This window comes from Nyctereutes procyonoides, unplaced genomic scaffold (genome assembly GCF_905146905.1).
Source record: "Nyctereutes procyonoides isolate TBG_1078 unplaced genomic scaffold, NYPRO_anot_genome, whole genome shotgun sequence".
Lineage (NCBI taxonomy): Eukaryota > Metazoa > Chordata > Mammalia > Carnivora > Canidae > Nyctereutes > Nyctereutes procyonoides.
This window is the reverse complement of record NW_026575135.1, coordinates 53,618,222-53,636,964: the sequence shown is the minus strand read 5'-3', so window position 1 is coordinate 53,636,964 and position 18,743 is coordinate 53,618,222. Positions and strand designations below refer to the sequence as shown.

Sequence of the window (18,743 nt, the reverse complement as noted above, 5' to 3'; positions counted from 1 at the left end):
TGAGATGACGAAAAAGATCTGAAAATGGATGGTGGTGTTGACCACCCATGTGAATGTACTTAATGCCACTGAGTTGTACACCAAAAAATGGTTAAAATGATTAGTTTTATGACTATATTTTACCACAATAATTAACTTTTTAAAAGAATTGTTCATGGGTAATGGCAATAAAAATTCTCAAGAATTCAATTTAATTAGTAAGGTACTCATGAATCCTTTTTGAGAGAAACTATTTAAAAGTGAAGTCTAAGCCCCTAATAAATGAATCCATTTGCAATTCATATAACAAAGAACTAATTAACCTAATATAAAAAGATCTCCTACAAATAAATAGGGGAAAAAAATCACCAACCCCAATTTAAAAAATGGATAAGAGGCATAAACAATATACAGACGTTGAAATACAGATGACTTTTAAACATATGAAAAGATTCTGTGCTTCACTCCTAATAAGAGAAATACAAATGAAAACAATATTGAGGTATCATTTTCACTTAACCATCCATCCTCTTCTCTGTAGAAATGCAAAGAAAAATGTACAGAATATTTTCCTAATATTAGTAGCAATACTTTTTAGATGGTAAGATTTGGAGGAACTTTTAAGGCATTTATTGTACTTTCTATGGTGTCTGTGTTCCTTACAATGAGCATGTATATGTTTTGAAGTGGTTTTTAGTTAAAAAAATAAAACCAGAAGTAAATATGCAAGATTACAATAAAGACGAATTATTTTCTTCTGTGTATTTTTCAGTATTTTTTAAAACTCCCTCAACCTTTTTGCAAATCGTCACAGATTTTTAATTTTGATTTCTGATATAACACACTCCAGTTTTACATCTGTCTTTGACACTCCTACCACCATCCTTCATCTCTGATTTCCCAATGCTACTCATGTTCCGCATTCACCTCCAGCACATCCTCTTCCTTGGAAGCCCTATAGGGTGTACAAGTGCCCACACCTGGAGCAGATGTGTGGTCCAGGTCATCCAAAAGTAGCTTACTACCTCAATAACTTTAGGCAAGTCACTTTATGTTTCTGAGACTCAGTTTCCTCATCTACAAAATAAATGACCTATCTTATTAGAGTATTAAAGATTTTATTTTTTAAGTCATCTTTACACCCAACATGGGGCTCAAACACACAACGCGGAGATCAAGAGTCATACGCTCCACCAACTGAGCCAGCCAGGTTCCCCTCACTGGGGTTTTAAAAGGATTAAATTAGGGCTCCTGGGTGGCTTAGTCAGTTAAGCGTCTGTTTGCAGCTCAGGTCATAATCCCAGGGTCCTGGGATGGAGCCCCACATTGTGTGTGTGGGGGTCCCTGCTCAGTGGAGGGAGCTTCTCCCTCCACTGCTCCCCCTGCTTGTGTTCTCTGTGCCAAATAAATAAAGCTTTTAAAAATTAAAAAAATAAAAAGATTAAATTAGCATGTAAAGTCCTTAACAGTACTAAATTTGTGTTGACAATAATAATATTCCTATTCTTCCAGACCTCCCTAAGGCAATTACTAACTCCACAAATAATAGTCCTTTTTATGTTCTCTTTGGTTCCATCAGGGAAATTATAACTACCTTTGGGAGAAATATTTTTACTTATCCATCCCTTAATGAAAGCCAGAGCCCTTGGAGAAATGTACCTTATGATGCCCACACCTCCTTCTTTCTTTTTTTAGTCCAAGCAGACTAATGGTATCTAGGCTTCTGGCAAACTCACCTACTGTCAGCCATCACACTTCACAGGGAGATGGGATGGGCTGTCTGGGGTCTTCAATTAGTGAAAGAAATGCTGTTTGACTTATGAGAGAACTCAGGGTTCAAATACTCCTATTACTATAGTCATGTTTTGTGTCTAAGCCTGATTTAGTAGATGAACCAATGTTGGACTTGAACATATCTCACCTTTCACAGGTGATTCACTCGGACAGGCTGCCGGGGACTGCAATCTTCATGACAGGCTCATCCTCTGCCAGCCTCTCGAAGGGCAGACAGACATCAAAGCAAGAGTGTCTTTGGGAGTACTAGCTTCTTTTCCCCACAGAAAGACAGATTCCCATCTGTGTTGCCAAATTTGTAAGTCTTTTCCTCTAGGAACACTTAGGAAAGACTATTCCTTTTTCACAGAAAACCAGGGCCATCCAAAGCAAAATTACTTAAATCTGGCTGTTCAAGAACAATTGGTCTCTCACTTTCTATTTGTTTACTTTTTTCTCCTTAAGAAAGTTAAAGGATATTTTTGCTACTTGTAGGTTGTATTTTTCTAGAGGCAAACAGTTTTCATTTTGAGTTTTAAACTGGGGTTTGGAGATTGTCCATGGAACAAACATTTTACAAAGCAGATCAGATACTAGCTCAGACGGAGGACACAGTTGATAGTTTAGTAGCAAAGCACAAATACATCTTATGAGTGGGAAAGTGGACATGAGATTCCCTGCCCACCTGACACCTCACCCAAGATGAGCAGAATCTAAGTCCTGCAAAATGTGAGCCTTTTCTAAAATTCTCCAGCTCAATGAAGGGCAGCACTGTGTCAGTTTGGGTCCCCTTAGAGCACATGCCAAGATGGAATTAAACATGCAAGAGCTTATTGAGGAAAATGTTCATGAAAGGTAAAGAGGTGAAGGGGCAAGAGTAGGCAGAGAGAGACTCAGATCATGATGCAGGTCTATCCCCTCTGAAAAGGGAGAGAGAAAGGAAGAGAATTAGGCAGGAAGGGCTTCAGGCTACAGATTGGTTCTGAGAAATTGTTGACGACACTGATTGGAAGCCCCACAGAACAGATTGCATGTTAGACTGAGTCCCACATTGGGCAGAAATGGCTTGGCTCTGGTACCCCCACCGAGTTCATTCATTGTCTGGGAGAAGCCAGAGAGTGTGTAGCCTTGTGTGTATGCTGCAGCAAATCTAAAGGGGTGGCAGAGACATAGGCAGAGAGAGAAGCAGGCTCCCTATGCGGAGCCTGATGCTGAACTCCATCCCAGGACCCTGGGATCATGACCTGATCCAAAGGCAGACGCTCAACCACTGAGCCACCCAGGTGCCCCTGTAGAAGGTTCTCTTGAAGACTGATCTGAGTAGCTATGCATTTGGCACATTCATTCATTCATTCAGTTATGCAACCTGCAAGTCATGCCTGATATCTTCTTCTCCCTTATCTCTAAGACCCAGTCCACTGGCAAGATCTTAACCATCTCACCTCCTAAATATCTCTCACATCTGTCCGTTTCTTTCTATCTCCTCCACCACTACCACTGTCATATTGTTCCCAACCATCTTTCAATCTACTCACCACACAGCATATAGAGCAGGGTTTTTATGTTTAAAAAAAATTTTTTTTAAGATTTTGTATTTAAGTAATCTCTCCACCCAATGTGGGGCTCAAACTTATCACCCTGAGATCAAGAGTCACAGGCTTTAGCAACTGAGCCAACCAGGTACCCCAGAGCCATCTTTCTACAATATAAGTTAGATCTGCTTAAACAACATCAATGTTCATAGGATAAGGACATAAATCCTTAGCATGACCTTCAAGGCCACCTGTGTCAGTTTTTGCCTTACTCTTCAGTCTGTGGACTTGGGTTGTCCTTACTCTCTCTGCTCCACTGACCCTCTGAGCATCAGATAGCATTAAATCTAACCTCCTTCCAATTCCCCAAATGCTCCAAATTCTTTCCTGCCTCAGGACCCTTGCACATGTTGTTCATTCTACCAATTATCTCTTCTCCAATTCCATGCCCCTTTACCCAGTTAACTAATCCTCATTCCTTAGCTACCAATTCAGATATAGTTTCTTCTGGAAAACCTTCTCTGACCTTTACACAAGTTTGAATCCTTTGTAATTCCATTTTATCATGAATTAAATGCACTTTGTAGCAATTAGGATGGGATTCTGTATTTGATTATCTGACTGATACCTCACCAGAAAGTGTGTTTCCTTATGGCAGAGACTATGTCCATTTTTGCTCATTATTGCAGTATTAGCAGAGTGGGGGCAGTTTGCAGTCGCAACAAAATATTTGTTGGATAAAGTATCTAAAAGGTTATTTGGCATCTTTTCCCCTTTTATTTGAATCACACTCCATATGTTTTCTTTTCTAACCAGTGCATTCTATTTATATTGTTCTCCAGCTGTGTTTAATGATCTCCACCTAAGTCTACTTCCACCCTTCGCCCATGGTAAAATCTTTGAGAGTTGGCCTTGGACTTGTGATTTTTCAAGTCTTCCTTGAGAAGCACTGCAGGCCTGAATAAAGTGCTTGTTGCAGAATTTGTGGCACAGGATTTTATTCTAGAGCTAAAGGTCAGGGATGTAGGAAGGAAAAGAAAGTGAGTTGCCTCCAAAGCTTTGGGATACAAAGTTGCCCTTTGAAAGTTGAATTATAAATCAAACCAATCAGAGCAAAGATACAGAACATGCCTCCTGAAAGAGAAATAAGGACTCCAGGACCTACAAGTCCTAACAGTACTGTTTACTCAGTAAGGCCTTGCTCTATCTAAAAAAGAAATGTGTTCATCTAAGGAGGAACAGCCCTGGTAGCATAATAAGGAGAACCTAGGTAACAGAGTGTCTGCTGGCCACCATCCCCAGGAGACAGGCTGGCCGGGACTGCAGGAATGAGTGGCCAATCCTCACAATAGCTTGTTTGACCTCTGGTGTGAAGGAAGATGCACCAGGCTCCCGAAGGCTGATATCATTAAACATTTAAATCAGATAATTCACTCTTCTGCTTCCAACTTCAAGCTCGTCAAGCCACCTTCCAACAATTAGGTTCCAAATTATACACTTAAGAGAGTGCACTCACGAGACAAATTCCAGTCTCATGTTCCTGACCATTTTGCTTCTAACAGTCATGGTTAAGCTCCAGGTTTTAGTATCAGATGGCCTTCATTTGAACCCTGACTCCCACTTACATAGTACATACTAACCTTGGGAATTTCCTTCATCTTTTTTACCCCAACTGAAAAAAAGATCACAACATACCACATGATTACAGGGAGAATGAAAGGGAGCAATGCATGTAGTGTACTTAGCAGAGAGTTTAGCAAACAGTGAATGAAATCAGTAAGTTTGCATTCTGATTTTATACAACGTAGATTTTTAAATCAACACTGGAATACTGAAAAGATGAAATTGTGGATCCCATGGGATCAAAGACCAAATCCGGACTGTGTGAAATCACCAAGATGACAGACTACAGGCTAGCCTTTCACCTCCTGGCACCTCTCTGGTCACATGTATAACATCTGTAAAAGGAAACCAGGATGTGGCTTTACATTCCTACGTCTCTACCTCTTTTCCTAACCCTCATCTCCCAGACATACTTTTTATGAAGAAACATATTTATCTCTCTTTTGTTCTCATGGGATCAAGAATGATTGTCCTATCACAAGGAAGAGCTCCAAGGCTTCCCTTGGTTGTTGTTGTTGTTGTTGTTTTTCCTTTTTCCTTCATGCTATAGACCAAAAGCATCATCTCCTGGAGGGGGAAACACAGGCTCTTGTTTATCTAAGGTTACTATTTGGCCTGCCCCACTTCCCCACGTGCTTTTTTTTTTTTTTTTAAGATTCTTATTTATTTATTCATGAGACACACAGACAGAGAGAGAGAGAGAGAGACAGAGACACAGGCAGAGGGAAAAGCAGGCTCCATGCAGGGAGCCCGATGCAGGACTCCGGACTCAATCCGGGGTCTCCAGGATCACGGCCTGGGCCAAAGGCAGGTGCTGAACCGCTGAGCCACCCAGGGATCCCTTCCCCATGTGATCTTGAGGAGAATACTGCAGTTATACTTAGAAAGCCACAACATCAGTCACAGATCTAGGCTTCCATCACGCAGGGAATTTGTCTGAATTTCAAACAGGCAAGCCAAAGTGACTCTGCCAAGATTAGGCAGTTAATTCTGCTTTTCTGTTCGTTATCAGACGGCTCTGTCACAAAAATGAGCAAACACACAGATGGCAAATTTTGTTTGGAGTATGTATGAAGTCTCATCAATGTTTTCCAAGTAGAAATGTATTTTCAGATCTCAGCGACTGGTGCTGGACAGAGCTGTAGGGACTTTGTTCGAACTTCAATATTGGAGTAGTGTCCTACTTTAACAGAACTTGATCCAGTGTCATAATTATAGGGGCTAGTTGTCAAGTGAGATGTGAGGTGCCTTCCAAAAGGACTGCAGTGCCTCCTCAGTCCCTCTAAGTCAAGATAACACGGTCTAAACTTCGAAAGCTATCTTATTCTCCTGGAGATCTCCACTTTTATCAACTAACATTAGAGAATGACTTGGTGGCTGCCCTCAAAGAACCCACCTAGAGCCTAAGAGAAAACGCCAAGTATTTCTCCCTGATATCGCTTCATGTAATTCCTACAGCCTTGAGGTAGGTATGGTCATCCTCCTCATTTTACCGGGAAAGAAACGAAGAGTAAGGGAGGAAATATCCCGCCCTAAATCACACAGCCAGTAAGGGACAAGTTCAGGGCTCTCTAAATCCTGGGGGGGGGGGGGGGGGGGGTGTTAATGGGCACCAATTCGAGCAGGGAGTCCAAATCCTAAGCTTGCTGTTCAGTTTTTCTTATCAAATGACGTGACCCGTATTTCACTGAAACTCTTGGCTTTTGATGTTTCGGCTGCCCGAGGATGAAGCGCCTGGAACCTCGCGGTCACGGTCCAGGCTAGGCCGCTGCAAGCCGCGGTGCCGACAGCCGGGCGGAGGGTCCAGTGCGCATGCCCGGGTCTGGGGGACACGCCGAGCCCTGGGGTCTGCGAACAAAACCTGCCCCAGCCGGCCCAGCGCTCCAACCCGGGGCCCCGCAGCGGCCTGCTCCCGGCCCCGGGCCCGGGCCAGGCCCAAGCAGGCGCCGGCCGAGGGGCGGCGGGGGAAGCAGCCCTGGGCCGAAGCGCGGGGCCGCACGCACGAGGGCTCGCCGCGGGCCTCTCCCCTGCCGCCTCCCCCCACGCCCCCGCCCCCGCCCCGGCCCGGCCCGGCCCGGCCCGGCCCGGCCCGGCCGGGCCTCGCGCCGCGGAGCTGTGCCCGGGGCTCCCGCCGCCTCCCGCCGCCTCCCGCCGCCTCCCGCCGCCTCCCGCCGCCTCCCGCGTGCAGGCCCGAGGCCCGAGGCCCGAGGCCCGAGGCCCGAGCCCCCGCCTCCGGCCGCCAGCCCGCGCTCCGCGTGCACCGCGCTCGGCCGCGGGCCCGCCTCTCGGCCGATTTCGCTTTCGCTTTCCTGCAGCCGTCGCGGAGGAAAATGAAAGTGACCGTGGCCGTGGCTCGGAGCGGCGCGGCGCGGCGCGGCTGCCGTCCGGGCGAGGGGCGCAGCGAGCTGAGGCGGCGGCCTGCGTGGAGCCCGCGAGCTGGGGCCGCGGCCCGCACCCGGCGAGGTAAGCGCAGCCCCTCGGCGGCCGCCTCGCGGGCTCCGCCTTGCGGACCGGGCGGGCGGGACGCCAGGCAGCCGGGTGACGGGGCCGGGCCGGGCCGGGCCGGGCGGGGCTCCCGCCGCGGGGCTGGGGGCGCCTGCGTGGCCCCGGCTCGGCCTGGCGTGCCCGGGCCCGCGGAGCTGGAGCCCAGCGCGCACGCGACCCGCAGGCCGAGCGCCGTTCCCATCCCGGCTCCCTCTCTGCGCAGCGCCACCCATCCCCCACCCGCGACCGGCTTTCAGCAGAGACCCAAGGGGGAGAACGTGTGGACAGTGCTGAGCGGGCCGAGTGCCTCACCTGAGCTCAGCAAGGAGGAACTCGTGCTTTACCCCCTCTTGCCTTCTGGACTCTTCTCCATTTGGCTCCACTCCTCCTGCAGTTTGCCTTTCTGCGTTTTACAGATAGGGTGCCCTTGAGCGTACTTGGGGTGCCTTCCTACCTACCGTTCCCTGAAGTGGCAAGCCTGCAGCTCGCCTCTCTCGGTCCTAGCTAGGCACGGACATTGGCTAGTCCAGGATGTCTCCCTCTCCCCAAGGCCCTGCCCATGAGAGGACAGGAGCTTACTCTGCAGAGTCCAACCCACCCACCCACCCCCTAACTGGGGGTCGCCAAAATGGTCAGGGATGGGTGCGCTCAGGGACCGAGTCCTTCCCGGACCAGGAATCTTCCGGGCCACTGCATCTGCCAGGAGAAGGGTGAAACATAAGTGCTCTGGTCTTTGCCATTGGTCACATATACACTGATTCAGTGGTGGTAGTCGAGAATTGGGCTCCACCCGAGGCTGGGGAGACAACCCCTTTGCAAGGAAAAAAACATCATATGTGTGTGTGTGTGCATACACACATACACACGCACAAATTGCCCACATGGGCAGCTCTGTGGAACAAGCATACTGGGTAGAAGGCACTAAATGTTGAAAGTAAGGTGACTAAATCTGCAGGCACTTGACTTACATTTCTTAGTAGCCAATACCAAGAACCCCCTTTTAATCAACTTTTGTCTCAATAACTCTGAATTCAGCCTAATCACACAGATCTGATCCTAAGGCCTGTTACTGAATCAAAACTTGAATGATCTTAACTTTGAGAATAGCCATCTGAATTTCACAACAATGATATAGGATACTAATTTTTAAAACATGGAGTCCCTCCTCGGCCCTGCTCTGGTGCCCTGTTGAGTATTCATTGCATTTAGAAAATACTGCCTTTATCATGAGCCAGAAAATCAGATTCTTTGATTCAGTGAATTATTACTTTTCTCCGGAATTCACTAATGTCCTCTTCTCTCTTCCTTCTATTACCTAAACTTGAACAGTACTGGACACTTCTCTCCTTTTACTCCCCAGCTTCAGTCTGCACGGGGAGGAAGAGGTGGTGTAGTGGAGACACCATGCACTCCATTTCTACCACCCTGGGTTCTTGCTTCCATGTTCCGGAAAAGGGAATTACTTAGTGGAAAACCAAGCAAACCCCTGTCTTTCCTGCTGCCTTCTTTTCTCCATAACATTATGATTTACTGATTTAGCCCCCAACATGTGATGGGTTGTCTTATATTTTTCAATAAAAAGTGGTGCATGGGAATTTCTTTGTTTTCCTTAGTATCTAAGGTCTACCAAATTGAACTGCTCATATGCCTTAGTTCATGGCACACTACTCCTTGCTCCATTTAGAGTCTCTCTTTCATTTTGTTTTATTTTGTTATTTCCTCCCTTCATATTCCAGTTCTCTGTCAACACCCTCCTCCCTGTGCACACACAAACAGGCAGCCGTGCTGGCATATTTGTTTGTTCTTCTAAACTACCTCTCATTATGTCTTCTTAGCACATGTGTATCTTTAAAACATATGTCACGTTTTGCTTTGTTACACTTACCAAAATAAATATTTTTATGTTAGGGGCCCATGGGTGGCTATGTTGGTTAAGGTTAAATGTCCACCCTCAGCTCAGGTCATGATCTGAGGGTCCTGGGATTGAGCCCTCAGGGCTGGCTCCACACTGATCGGAGAGCCTGCTTCTTTCTCTCCCTTTGCCGCTCCCCCTGCTTGTGCTCTCTTTCTCAAATAAAATCTTTAAACAAGAAAATACTTTCTTTGGGTAACTGGCTGATGGGCACTGAGGAGGGCACTTGATGGAATGAGCACTGGTTGTTATACTATATGTTGGCAAGTTGGACTTCAATAAAAACAAATGTAAAAAAAATACTTTCATGCTATATAGCTCAAACTGCTTCTCCCCTCCCCCCATTATGTTTTTTTTTTAAGATTTATTTATTTATTTATGATAGACATAGAGAGAGAGAGAGAGAGAGAGGCAGAGACACAGGAGGAGGGAGAAGCAGGCTCCACGCCGGGAGCCCGACGTGGGACTCTATCCTGGGGCTCCAGGATCGCGCCCTGGTCCAAAGGCAAGCGCCAAACCGCTGAGCCACCCAGGGATTCCCCCCCCCATTACGTTTTTGAGTCAAACCATATTGCTATATATATGTAAGTCTAATTCATTACTCTTGGCTGTTGCATAGTTTTATATCAAAAGTATACAACACAAGTACTTAACCAGCCTCCTGGGAATACACTGAGGTGGCCTGTAACTCCTTACAGGATCAGTGCTGCACCAAACATCCTTTTGGGTGTCTCCCTGCGTCTTGTGCGAGAATTTTCTTTTTAATAGACAGATATGAGATTGCTGGTTCTAGGATACTTGCAGGACGTCTTTCACTAAAAATTGTGCAGCAGAATGGCTTCATCAGTTTCCTCCCACCAGGAGCAGCATATCAGGAGTCTCTTTTCCAACATCTGCTGGCACTTACTACTGGCTAATTTACGAATTTCTGTCAAAACTGGTAGGTTAAAGCAGTACTCCATTTCTGCTTTAATTGAGCATCTCATCATACTGTTTTGCCATTTTTGTGAACTGCTTTTCCATCTACCCATCTGATCTGCCCCTCTTTTCTTTCAGGTTTCTGGTATTTTTCTATATGAGGTTTGCATTTTGTTCCTATTGGCGTCCTTACATGTTAAAAATGTTAGATCTCTGTTAGATGTGGATATTTTAAGTCTTCCCCCCCATCTTGTCACCTGTTAACCTCATTTGTGGTCTCCTTTTTATTATTACTCATAACTTTATTGAGGTGTAATTTATATACCATAAGATTCACCTTTTTAAAGTAGTTCACTGGTTTGTAGTATATTTTACTGAATATCACGGTAATCTAATTTTAGAGCACTTTTTTTTTTATTGGAGTTCAATTTGCCAACACATAGCATAACACCCAGTGCTCATCCCGTCAAGTGCCCCCCTCAGTGCCTGTCACCCAGTCACCTCATCCCCCCGCCCACCTCCCCTTCCACTACCGCTTGTTCGTTTCCCAGAGTAAGGAGTCTCTCATGTTCTGTCTCCCTCACTGATATTTCCCACTCATTTTCTCTCCTTTCCCCTTTATTCCCTTTCATTATTTTTTATATTCCCCAAATGAATGAGACCATATAATGTTTGTCTTTCTCTGATTGACTTATTTCACTCAGCATAATATAGAGCACTTAAAAAAAAAAAAGGATTTTGTTTACTTATGCACGAGAGACACAGAGACATAGGCAGAGGGAGAAGCAGGCTCCCTGTAGGGAGCCCGATATGGAACTTGAACCTGGAACTCACGGATTATGCCCTGAGCCGAAGGCAGACGCTCAACTGCTGAGCCACCCAGGTTCTCCTAATTTTAGAATATTCTTATTACTCCGTTAGTAGTCACTCTCCACTTTCATTATGCCCCTCCCCAGCCCTAGGCAACCACTAATCTACTTCTTGTCTCTTTTCATTTCCCTGCTTCTGGATGTTTCATACAAATGGGATTATACAACATGTGTTTGTTGTGACTGACTCTTTTGTTTAGCATAGTGTTTTGTCTGTTTATCCAGATTATAGCATACATCAGTAGGTTGTTTCTTGCTAATGCCCAATAATATTCCATCATGTGGGTATACTGCATTTTGTTTATCCATTCATCAGTTGATGCACATTTAGATTGTTTCTACTTTGGGGCTATTATGAATATTGCTTCTGTGAATACTCATGTACAGTTTTTGTGTGAACATGTATTTTCATTTCTCTGGGATACATACCTAGAAGTGGAATGGCTGGATCATGTGGTATCTCTATGTTTAAACTTTTGAGGAACTACCAAACTGCTTTTCCAAAGTGGCTGCAACCCTTTACAGTCTTACCAGTAGTGCGGGATGGTTCCATTTTCTTCATATCCTCACCACGACTTGTCTATCATTTTGGTTAGAGCCGACCTATCCTAGCAGGTATGAAGTTGTTGGGCATTGTGGTTTTGATTTGTACTTCCCTGATGGCTAATGACGTTGAACACATTTTCATGTACTTATTAGCCAGCCATATGTGTATCTTTTTGGAGAAATGTTCAAATCTATTTTTTAAATTGGATGATTTGTCTTTTATTATTGAATTGTAACACTTCTTTATATATTCTTTTTTTTTAAAAAAAGATTTTAGTTATTCATGAGAGACACAGAGAGAGAGAGAGGCAGAGACACAGGCAGAGGGAGAAGCAGGCTCCATGCAGGGAGCCTGATGTGGGACTTGATCCCAGGACTCCAGGATCACGCCCTAGGCCAAAGGCAGGCGCTAAACCGCTGCACCACCCAAGGATCCCTTCTTTATATATTCTTGATACATGTCCTTTATCAGCTATATGAACTGCAAATAGTTTCACCTAATCAGTGAGTTTTCTCTTCACTTTCTTGATGGCGTTCTCTGAGGCAAAAAAAAAAAAAAAAAAAAAAAAAAAATCATTTTGTTAATATCCAGCTAGTCAGTGTTCTGTTTTACCTTTTGTGTTTTTGGTGTCGTATCTAATAAATCCTTGCCTAACTCAAGATTATGAAGAGTCACACTTTTTTTTTTAAGATTTTATTTATTTATTCATGAGAGACACACACAGAGAGAGGCAGAGACACAGGCAGAGGGAGAAGTAGGCTCCTCACGCTCTGAGCCGAAGTCAGGTGCTCAACTGCTAAGCAACTCAGGCGTCCCCACACTTATGTTTTCACCTAACAGCTTTATAGTTTACATATAGTTTACCATAAATGGTTTACATAGACCTAAACATAAATCTTTAAATTTTGTGTAGTCACTTCCATCATTTTTCTCCTTTTAGCTTGTGCTATTTACATCTTAAGAAATCCTTATCTATTGAAGATCATAAAATTTTTCTATATTTTCTCCTGCTAACCTTATTGTTTCTTCTTCTACATTTACATCTTCAATCCATTTGGATTTTGTTTTTGTTATGGCTTTGTAATATGTCTTAATATCTACCATTTTATTCTTTTTCAAACTTTTCTTATCTTGTCATGGACTTGTTCTTCCATAAACATTTTAAAATCTGTCTATAGAGTTCACAAAAGCTTTCTGAAGTTTTGAGTGGAAATTAATTGAAATTATAGGTTGATCTGGGAACAATTGATACCTTTTAATGTCAACTCATCTCACCCACGAATATGGTCTAATTTCTCCATTTATTAGTGTTTTCTCTGAGATTTACTTTAATAGAGTTTTTCAAATTTTCTCCACAAGTCTCTTGGATTTTTTTTAAGATAATTCCTAGCTTCAATAATATTACTATTATAAGTGGTTTCTTATTTTGTCACATTGTTGCTGGTTACACTGTTACAACTCTCTCTCTCTGAGCAGTTGCTGTTAGTATGGAAAAATGCAATCAGTTGTTTTTAGGTTGGTTTCATATCTAACTACCATTCTGAACTCATGAATTCTAATGGTTTTTCTGTGGATTCTCTTGAGAATTCAAGGTGAAATAATTATACCAGTTGCAAACACTGACATTTATCTCCTTTCTTCCAATTGTATACTTTGTTTTGCTTTTTATTATTTCCTTTAGTGGCTACTTTTTCTATAATTCTATTATACGGTAGTGAGGATAGCTGCCTTCTTGTCTTGTTCCATTCCTTAACAAGAATATAGTTTTCTGTTAAATATGATGTTAGCTATAGGTTTGTAGATGATAGTCTTTATTAAAGAAAGGAAGTTCCTTTCCTTAGAATTTGAGATATCAAGGAAAACAGATACAATCCATGCATTACTTTCTAATGAAAAAAAATTTTATAACAAAACGTATCACATATGGTGGCTAAACCAGTTAATAATTAAGCTGTGAAGAAAAGATGGTGGTGGGGAAGATAGGAGATTGGTCTCTTAATTCTACTTTAAGAGCTAGGTTTTGTGTTTTTGTTTTTAACATGAATTAGTATTGAAATTTGTCAAAAGCTCTGTCTGTACCTGGTGAGATGATCATCTGTTTCCCCCATCTCAATTTTCCATTTATTATTAGGGTGAATAATCTTAGCTATTGTAACAGTCACAACATTTCAAAGGCTTACACCAGGAATGCTATTTATTTATCTCTCATGATGCAGTCCAAGGATGTTGGTGAGATAGTGGACTCTCCTCACTTAGTTGTTTAGGAACACAGTCTCTTTCCAGCCAGTTGCTTCCCCATCTCCTTGGACCTAGGTCCTTCAGCAGGTTCTCCATGATGGCCAGAGAGGACGCAGATCACTGCTCCTCACGTTCCATTGGCAAGGACTAGTCACAGGATCCCACCTATTTATAAGGTGGCTGGGAAGTTTAACGGCATTCCCAGGAAGGAAAGGAGAACAGAGAGGTGGTGAGCAGTGGTAACTTCCTCTATCATCTGTTAATGTAGGGAATTACATTGAGAGATTTGCTGACTTTGAATCATTTTTTATTATTTTATCATGACATATTCTCAGCATTTTTTTGCATTTGATTAGATAATATTTTATTTAGATATTTGGCATCCATGTTTTTAAGTTAAACAGGCCTGTATTTTTCTTTTCTTGGACAATCTGTATTCCAAGTTTCAAAATTATGGTAAATTTAGGTTGGGTAATGTTTCCTCTTTTTTTAATTTTCTGTAGTAATACATTTAAGTAAAGATTGTTCCTTGGAAGTTGGTAGAATGTTCTTGTAAAACCTTCTAGAACTGAGACTTTATGTGGAAGAAGTGTTTTAAATTACTTCAATTTCTTAAATGGCTATTCACATTTACTATCATTTTTGTGCCAATTTTGGCAATTTTTCTGAAAATATTGATTTCTGTGTTTTCAATATGTATTGTCATATAGTTATTTGGAGTTATACAGTTATTTATAGTTATGTAGAATAATATAGCTATATTATGTACATATATATTATTCTTTTATAAATTGTTAAATATCTGCTATATTTGTCATTTCCTCTTTTTTTCATAGTCTTTTTTTCCCATCTTCTGTCAGTTTTTCAGTTTCTCTGTGTTCAAATCCTTTGATTATGATGAGCACTGAGTAATGATGTATAGAATTGTTGAATCACTATAATGTACACCTGAAACTAACATAACACTGTATGTTAACTACTGGAATTAAAATTTTAAAACTTAAAACTTAATTTAAAAATAAAATTTAAATTAAAAAACTCAAAGAAGGGATCCCTGGGTGGCGCAGCGGTTTGGCGCCTGCCTTTGGCCCAGGGCGCGATCCTGGAGACCCGGGATCGAATCCCACGTCAGGCTCCCGGTACATGGAGCCTGCTTCTCCCTCTGCCTGTGTCTCTGCCTCTCTCTCTCTCTCTCTGTGACTATCATAAATAAATAAAAAAAATATTTAAAAAAAAAAAACTCAAAGAAATACTTTGGGTTTTGTTAATCACCTTTATTTTGTGTCTTCTATATCTTCTGCTTCATTGATTTCTGCCCTTATGTTTTTTATTTCATTTCTTCTTGTTTCTTTATATGCAATAGCATACTCTGATATGCTATTTGTAAACGTTTCAAACAATGTAGACACTTGTAAAGTAAGAAAGAAAAGCCCATTCCTGTCTCTTACAATCTCACTCTTTATAGGCAACCACCGTTACCAAGTTGGTGTTTTTCTGGACGCTTTTCTCTTATATATTTGTCTACAACTTTTCCAAATTATGTAAGTCATGGGTCTCCTTCTCTGGTGTACACACACACATCCACACACACACACATCCATTAAAATGGCATATCATAATTTATCTGTTTTCCACTTAGGGCAATTAGATTGAATGTTTTGGTTTTTTAATAGTGGAATTTAATTGATTTATATTTATCAAGAGTTCATCCTTTTCCTTTTTTTTTCTTAAGACTTATTCTGTATTGGGATCCCTGGGTGGTGCAGCGGTTTGGCGCCTGCCTTTGGCCCAGGGCGCGATCCTGGAGACCCGGGATCGAATCCCACGTCAGGCTCCCGGTGCATGGAGCCTGCTTCTCCCTCTGCCTGTGTCTCTGCCTCTCTCTCTCTCTCTGTGACTATCATAAATAAATAAAAGAAAATTTAAAAAAAATAAATAAATAAAAGACTTATTCTATATTAATCAAGGTGTCTGTTTCCATTCCTTCCTTCCTTCTTTTTATTTAGTGACTTGGAATTCTCTATCTTATGAGGAGCCCTCTTTAATTTCTTAAGCATAGACAAACTTATGTTTTCCTATAAATACCAAAAATTAAACAGAATCTCTAATGTCCTCCCAAACATAAGAAACTTTTTTTTTAAGATTTTATTTATTTATTTATTCATGAGAGAGAGAGAGAGAGAAGCAGAGACACAGGCAGAGGGAGAAGCAGGCTCCATGCAGGGAGCTGATCCCGGGACTCCAGGACCACACCCTGGGCCGAAGGCAGGCGCTAAACCGCTGAGCCACCCAGGGATCCCCGAAACTTTTTAAAAAATATTTTGTTTATTTATTTGAGAGAGAGTGAGGAAGAGTGAGCACAAGCAAGAGGAAGGGCAGAGGGAGATGGAGAAATAGACACCCCATTGAGCAGGGAGCCTGATGCGGGACTCAATATCAGGACGGTAGAATCATGACCTGAGCCATAGGCAGATGCTCAACCAACTAAGCCACCCACACACCCCATGAAACTTTGTAGTATGTTCTTAATTCTCTCCTCCTCCCCTACTTTCCCTCATAGGCACATACACACGTAAGTGTCTGCCCAGGAATTACTGAAATAATCTGGAAACTTCCTGTTGTTAATTCTTCATGCTTCAAAATATACTTTCCTTTTTTCTATTTTATTAATCTCTTGTTAACAATTGCATTAATCCATAACCTATTTCTGCAGTTGCCTATCACATAGGATAGGAAGGTTCACACATATGTTTCTTTTAGAGTTTTCATTGGCTTTCTGAATATTTTTAGTGATTGGTATGTCATGAATAATTCTTCTCTGGCTTCCTTATTTCTCAAAAATCTACTTTGGAATCCATGCTATTCTGGTCCTTGTTTGACCTTTGTTGGCACAAAAACATTCTGACATTCTGAAGTATTTGCAAATGCTAGTCACTTCCTCGTGTTTTACTGAGTTTACTTTTAGCGTAGTTAAACCAAGAGCAATATCAGTTTGTGTAAACTTAAACCACTAACTGAAGGCTCATGTAATGGCCCTGCCCCAGGGTTGGAGACTGGCTAGAGAAATATGAAAATAGTTTTGAGAATTCAGCTGCTGAATACCTTTTGCTAAAAAGCTTAACGTTTTAACATTTTTATAATACTTAACTATTTGAGGGTAAAGTAGAATGAGCACTGTCACAGTGAAACTATGGTAAAACTAACTCGGATGGTGTTTATCAAAAGCTTTTTATTTTCATTTTTTATTTTTTTACTTTTTTAACTTAGTTTTTTTTTTAAAGATTTATTTATTTTTTCATGAGAGACAGAGAGAGTAAGAGAGAGAGGCAGAGACATAGGCAGAGGGAGAAGCAGGCTCTTCGCAGGAGCCCGATGCAGGACTGGATCCCGTATCCCGGGATCACGACCTGAGCAGCTGCCCAACCACTGAGCCACCCAGGCATCCCTAACTTAGTTTTTTAAAAACTAAAACTTTTAAAAAAATGGTTATTTATTTATTTATTAGAGAGAGAGGGTGCATGCCTGCGCAAGCAGGGAGAGGGGCAGACAGAGAGGAAGAGAAAGCCTCAAGCAGTCTACTCTGCTGAGCACGGATCCAGACGTGGGGCTTTGTCCCAGGACCCTGAGATCATGACCTGAGCCAAAATCAAGAGGCTGGTACATAAATTTATTTGGAAAAGGAGTAGAAAAAAATAATTCCAAACAAGTTATGTCTGGATGATTGAGACTACGGATTTTTGTGTTTTCCTATAATAAACATACATTACTTTGTTACCAGAAAAAGTGTATACATATATTTATATATCTTTTTTTACATGTATCTATTTTTTAAATTAACCTGTTCCAACCCTAATAGGACTGCTTAGCATTTCACCATCTGCAGGCACTCCTGGGTGCTCCCATGCTCCTGGAACCCAGTGAGGTCCTGGTAGCCTGCTACAGAGCCAGAGGGGGATAACATCCTCAAGCCTTCCCTTTCACCTCTCCATTCACTCCAGATATTTGGTCTTGGTGGGCATATAATTATTCCTTTGGAGTAAAACGGAGGAGTATATACAAAATAGTTTTAAATTATTTCGATTGCCTTTTCTTCCCAACAGCCCTTTTAGGCAGGCTCACATCAGGATCCCACTTTTTCAGTGGGTTTGGAGCATTAAATATTAGAAGTAGATGCTGAAAGGGGTTCTCCTAGGTTCTTATTTATTCTCATACTATAATTTCTGTATTATTCTACATGGCCGTGAAATTTCTGTATGTTAGATATAATCATGGTTCTGCATCACCTGGGTTGGGGGTGCATATATTTAAATTTGGATTTCTCCTTTCCAGAATTACAGAATCTCTATTGAGAAGAAAAAAAATGTTCGCTGCAAGGCCTAATGCTTGGCAGAAACAATTGCTACCATTTGCATCGTAGAATTCTCAAGATGTTACTTCTTAGAGCTTGTTCCTGGAAACCTGAATTCCTTTGTGGTAATGGAGTTGGTAGGTCTCTATTGAGTGACTAAATGCTATCTTTTTTGGAGAGTGGTCTTACAGCTCTGGTGTAAGCTTTCTCCTTCTACAAAGGAGCTGGGCTCTGCCCAGGGCCAGCTAGCTAGGTCCTGAGCCTAACAGAAGCCTGATGTGGCATTCCAATAACATCTGCTAGGTTGTAGTAAGACCCTTGACTGGCCAACTCCTCCACCCCTCCCGGGGTCCTTCAACTCCTTTCCACCCCTACTGCCACTGCTGCTGTGATTCAGGCAGTCACATCTCTTGCCTGGATAACACAGTGACTTCCTTCTGGTACCTACCTCCCCTTACTGCTTGCCTGTTTTTTCACGGAAGCCAGTGTGTGTTAGTCTCCTTATTGCTGCTGTAACAAA

General features: G+C 42.3%; 1 protein-coding gene across 2 annotated transcripts in view; it reads left to right on the top strand.

Annotated features, from left to right (window-relative positions):
* The first annotated feature begins 7,200 nt into the window (after positions 1-7,200).
* RAD50 (RAD50 double strand break repair protein) overlaps positions 7,201-18,743 on the top strand; it is a 228,764-nt gene continuing 217,221 nt past the window's right edge. Inside the window, exons 1-2 of one of the 2 annotated variants that reach the window (XM_055302059.1) lie at positions 7,201-7,370; positions 18,205-18,360. The gene's annotated coding sequence lies outside the window, so the exon portion shown is untranslated. The remainder of the gene's footprint in view (positions 7,371-18,204; positions 18,361-18,743) is intronic. The other variant, XM_055302058.1, reaches the window with a different exon arrangement.